A 5,929-nucleotide genomic window follows, 5' to 3' on the forward strand; every position below is an offset into this window, starting at 1 on the left:
ATGAATGATTACCACAAAAAGTGAGTTAATACATCCATCACTTAACATGGTTACCATTCTGTGTGTGTGGTGAGAACATTTAAGATCTATTTTCTTAGCAAATTTCAAGTATACAATACTGTATTGTATAGACACCATGCTACACATTACACCCCAAGAACTTATTCATCTTATAACTACAAGTTTGTACCTTGTCCCACATCTCCCCTTATTTCCCATCCCTCAGCCCTGGAAACCATCATTCTATTTTTTGTTTCTATGAATTTGGCTTTTTTAGATTCCACATATAAGTGAGTTCATTAAGTATTTCCTTTTTTCTGTCTGACTTATTCATTAAGAATTTTAAAATGTGAATATTTTACCCAATTGAAATGATTTTTTTTTGATAACTGTACTAGTTATCCATGTTATGACCAACTAGAAATTATTGTTGCAGATGTGATTATTCATGTTAGCACTTATTTTTATGTTGTGGCTGAAATCACAGGGATTACTCCTGCCTATGAGAAGTCATTAGTCATGGCAGTTTGCCCTGGATAACCCAGAGCAGTCAAGCAGAGTGCTCCTTCAAGAGTCATGTCCACCAAGAGTTAGGATAGGTTTACTTTCTGGCCAAAGGTTCAGCTCTTGTTTAAGTGATTTTAATGGTTAAGACTTTAAGTTTTAATATCAGAAAGAGATGTAGGTTCAAGTCCTGGCTCTCTTTAATTTCTTTGGATCACATCATTCATGTGATGGTTGTCTCACCATTTATTTATTTATTCATTCATTCATTCAAAGTACTTGCTATGTGTTAGACACTCTTTGTTGACCTAAAAATACAGTAAAAGGAAGGCAGAAATAAAATCTCTGTTCTTATATGGCTTACATTTCAACATGGGGAGACAGTCAATAAGCAAAATATAAATTAATTTTTAAACCATAATGCACTATTTGAATGTTAATTTTTATGTTTGGTTATGGCTTTGATGGTGGCTGCTATCTTCTTGGTACAGCATAAAAACAATATTCCCCACATATTCTTGATTCACCTCTTGGTTAGCAATACTCCATCACAGTATGACTAAACCAGCATCTGCTTTAGTTGACTAAGGCAAAAATAATCTTATTACCATTTGATTTTCTGATATTACTAGAAAACTGATCATAAAATATCAAATTCAGATATATTGTGTACTTCTTTAATTCTATGAATTCTATGACATCTAACATGTTTTTTGAAAAATGTATAGCAAGGTAATATCAAGTAAAATTCATTTTTATGGAGAAAGTTGATTGAGTCTCCCTGATTTGTTTTTAAAATTGATTTCATTTAAATAAAAACTACTGCAAAAACCTTGAAAAATTTTTGAAAAATATAAAATGTAATGCACAAATACAAAGTATTGTTAAGAATTATAGTAAAAAATCTGACTCCATTTCTTGATGTTTAACTGCTAGAACCATCTCAGTGCATACATGTGAGACTGACTTCAGGAAGGGCATAATATCAGGAGTTATTATAAGGGTCCAAACCTTTCCCAATTGCCACAAAAGATGCCTTGAGAGCTTCGTCTTTTGTGTTAGATGTATATTGGCCTATAAATAATTCTCTCATAACTTTAAGCAATAAATGTTTATTATCTCACAAAGTTTTGTTGGTCAAGAATTCAGGGCAGCTTAGCTGGATGTTTCTGTCTCAGGGTCATTCATGAAGATGCAGTTAAGACATTGACTGGAGATGCAATCATCTTAAAACTTGACTTTGGCTAGAGGATTCTCCTCCAAGATGGCTCACTCATATGGCTGTTAGTAGGAGGCCTTGGTTTGTTACCATGTGGATTTCTCCACAGGCTGTCTGAATGTCCTCAAGTCATGGCAATTGGCTTCCTTCACCCAGGGGGCGTGATTTAAAAGCAAGCAAGATGGAAGCAGCTCTCTTTTAATGACCAAGCCTCAGATGTCACACATTGTCATTTCTGCAATATCCTTTTGGTTACACAGGTCAGCCTTATGTAGTGTGCGAGAGGATGACACAAGGGCCTGAATGTCTGGAGGTGAGGCTCGCTGGGGACATCTTGGAAGTGGACTACTGCATCACTTTAGCTTAAGATTTGATCAACTCAGATTCAAGAATCCACACCACCCAGCTCTTCTTTTCTCTCCAGGTCATCACAGGCGCTGCTAAATAGTTTAAAGATTAGCTGCCCTTGATTTACCAGTCAACTGTAGTAAGATGAGGAGTGAAATCTCATGGTATAAACCTAATTGTTGTAGGTGGTAAATGATACAGGGTGCTATTCTAAGAAGAGGACAGAGATGAGGCCACCCGTGAAAGACATCAGTATTCATTGACTTCAACAGAAGAACCTGAGAAGGGAGACAATAAGAGAAAAGGGATGGAAAAGAGAAGTAAACTAGGCCTGCCGGCTTTTTTTGCAGAGTCTCCGCCAATCTAGGCACCTTTACCTTCACATTTGGTGGCAATGATCTACAGCAAGCAATGATCTACAGCAAGCAATGATCTACAGCAAGCGGGGCAAGTTTCTGTGAGCCGGAGACTGCCATCTAACATCTTTAGAATAAAAGACAAATAGAACCAAAATAGTTCAGTGTTGGAAAGAACCTGAAAAAAATCATCTTCTTATTTCATGGATGATAAAACTGAGGCCCAGAGGGAGAAAGCAGCTTGTTCAAAGACTCTCGACCTTCAACTGGCATAGTTGGGATTTGAATTTCTAACTCCTTGATCATTTTTTCTTTCATTACATAAGCTCTTCACTTCTCATTAGAATCAATTGAAAAATGGCTCATCACATTTTAGGCAAATGGAAAGGATAATAAAATTTTTTAGATTTTTATTTTCAACTTAAATCATTTTTATACTTTTTTATCTAAATACACATAAACATAGAACTAGGATAATAGTTCTTATATTTCAAACTCTTGTTAAATGACTCATTAAAATCAAATTCATATAGTTAATAAAAATAAAAATTTAAAAACTAAGTTGACAACATTAATTGAATGTGGAATATGTTGTTATTCCTTGAGTTTAGCTAAAACTAAACTGCACCTCACAACCTCAATATGGTAATAAGTTTGCTATGCCTATACCCCCGTGGGCTTTGTGGTTAATCAATTTTCCACCACCTTCTTCCTACTTAAACTGTAACAAAACTTCATTTGTATAGTAGGTCATTATAGCATTAATTTCTTCTCATTTAGTGATAATGTTTCATTTATGGATTAATCTTCTTTTCTCAACAGCTTAGATGATTCTTCTTGTCTTCAACATAACTCTAAACATGTGCAATGAAATCTGGGGAGATAATTGGTTATAAGGTGATTACTCAGAGGTTATATTTATATTCACATAAGCACTGAAATAAAAAAATATTGAAAAAAATCAGAGAACTTGTAGCTCCCTGAAAATATATTTACAAACCCTTGGGTGTCCTCACTTTGAAATTAGCAGAGACATTGCAAAATGCATTTGTTTTTAGTCTTGGTAGTGCGTTCTTGGCATGACATTGTTATCAATAGTTATCTTGATTTCAAACAAAACAACAAAGACCACTAACAGTTTTTAATTATCAATGGCGATGCCTTAATTGCAGAGCTAATTAAAGAATGCACAGAGAACACAGGCATTGGTTTGCTGTTCTTTGCATTATCCAAATGAAAGGTAGGCACTGAAGAAAGTGCAGAAGTTAGGGCAGAAGGCTGGGTCTCCTGGACAGCTCACTTGCAGGCTCTATTGTCTGCTATAGGGTATTTGCTATGACCTTGCTGGCAAACTGCATATGGAGTGAGATGCTGTATATGACCTGTGATTTAGATGTAAGGAGCTGCAGTTAATAAAAAAAAAAAAAGATGTCTATGACCATGCCGCCCTGAAACAAGCCCGATCTTGGCTGATCTCGGAAGCTAAGCAGGGTCAGGCCTGGTTAGTATTTGGATGGGAGACCACCCGGAAGACCCGGTGCTGTAGGCGTAAAAAAAAAAAAAAAAAAAAAAGGTTGCCTTTTGGACTAACCAAAATATAAGAGTGTCCTGCCTGAACAAACTTGCCAAACTTATTTGGCTAAAGCATGTTTTTGATTTAAAAACGTCCGACTGATGAAGCCCTATTTTCTGAGACTGAAGAGCAGCATTCCACAACCAGGGCCACATGTCAAGAATGGAGTTTGTGACTAACTCTCAATATTGCCTTTCTGTCTGCAGGCATTCCACTTCTCCAAACCAGTGGGAGGAAGTAGGAACACACTGTTCTCATTTCTCTATAACTTAAATAGAGAGAGAAGAGGCAAATGAGAGGTTTAGATGGAATTAATTAAGCCCAACACATTTCATTGGAAAATTTAAAGGTGTGAATGTTTGAGAAGTTTAGATGAACATTACATATTCACACCCCATCTTCACCTGTTGGAATATTTCTCCTTCTTTTAGGCTTATCTCCGAAGTTAGTTTTCCCTGAAGACTTTCCTGATTCCCATGGGGTTTAGCCACCTATGACTATTTTTGAGGGGACCTCGCTTAAAGCACCGCTTTGCTTCAAGGTTTTACATTTCTTTCAAGACACCTACTTCCTCAGAGTGTTTTGTGGATGATATGTATTTGATGAGATCACAAAAAACTGAATAACAACCAAATATTTACAATATAATGACTTCAGCCAGGGTGACTTTAGCTTTCTTAGTGAAATTCAAAACTAAAATATCTTGGATGGTAGTGGACTCATAGAAGAGGCAAAAGAGGGAATGGAGACCTTCCACCTTGATCTCATCGTCGCAATTAGGTCAGACAGCTGCTTCCAAGAAGACAAAATCTTACTCAGGAAGCTGAAAGCAATGCTTTGATTTTTGGGGGGAAAGTGTGTCTCATTAAGATAAGACACAAAGTCACTGGTGGTGGACCTTGAAACTGGTGATTTCTCCTCTTACATCACTAAGATAATTTTAACGGAGAAAAACTCCCTCCGACCTGAGCAGGTACACTCTTGGCTTGGCTTGCTTATTTGTATTGGATCCTCTTGTGATTGGCAGTGGGGCTCACAGTAGAAAAAAATCTCTGAGAGGAAAGGCACTTGACAGGAGAGTGAATATCCTGGCATGTAATCACTAGGAGCCAATGAGAAATGAAATAGTCGCTCAGGATAAGTTATGGAACTGTAAATGATTAGTGCCTTCTGATTTCTCTTTGTGCTGCCTCATTTCTGACCTTGCAGGACTGTGAATGGACTTAATCAAGGCTCTTTATTACGGAAGAGGGCTATGATTCAAATTTAATAGTCAATCAGGGCTAGAGAACTCCTTGCCAGCATATGCTGGGCTAGCCAAGGTTAGCTGGATGTGTAGTGTTTGCCTCAGACCTATGATAAAGGATACCCATTCCCTTCCAAGAGTTATAGGAAATGGAAATTGGGTAAATGATTTTCTTAGGTAGGAGAAGGGAATGAGAAGTGGAAGAAGAAGGAAGTCCTCCAAATATAGGCTTACCAATATTTTATTTTAGCACTGTTAGGGACCTGAGAGCTCATGGAATTCAAACTCCTATTTGATTGATTGACACATTCAACTAGCATTTACTAAGTGTTCACCATGTGCTAGGTACTGGGGTACAATAGGGAACAAATCAGATAAATAACCCTTCTCTCTAACAGAGATGGTTCATCATATGCAAATCGATTAATGTGGTGCACCACATAAATTAAAAAATAAGAATCATATAATCATATCGATAGATACAGAAAAAGCCTTCGACAAGGTACAGCATCCGTTTATGATCAAAACACTTAAAATCGGTATAGAAAGAAAGTACCTTAGCATAATAAAGGCCACATATGACAAACCCTCAGCTAACATTATATTTAATGGTGAAAAGCTAAAAACCTTCCCTCTGAGATCAGGAACAAGGCAAGGCTGTCCACTATCGCCACTGTTATTCA

At 36.9% G+C, this 5,929-nt stretch overlaps 2 pseudogenes; one reads left to right on the forward strand and one right to left on the reverse strand.

Annotated features, from left to right (window-relative positions):
* The window catches only part of LOC105309356, a 58,893-nt pseudogene that overhangs the window by 36,957 nt on the left and 16,007 nt on the right, over positions 1–5,929 (reverse strand).
* LOC111734029 lies at positions 3,858–3,976 on the forward strand (annotated as a pseudogene).

The sequence above is a fragment of the Pteropus vampyrus genome, unplaced genomic scaffold (assembly GCF_000151845.1).
Source record: "Pteropus vampyrus isolate Shadow unplaced genomic scaffold, Pvam_2.0 Scaffold729, whole genome shotgun sequence".
In the NCBI taxonomy this organism is placed as follows: Eukaryota; Metazoa; Chordata; class Mammalia; order Chiroptera; family Pteropodidae; genus Pteropus; species Pteropus vampyrus.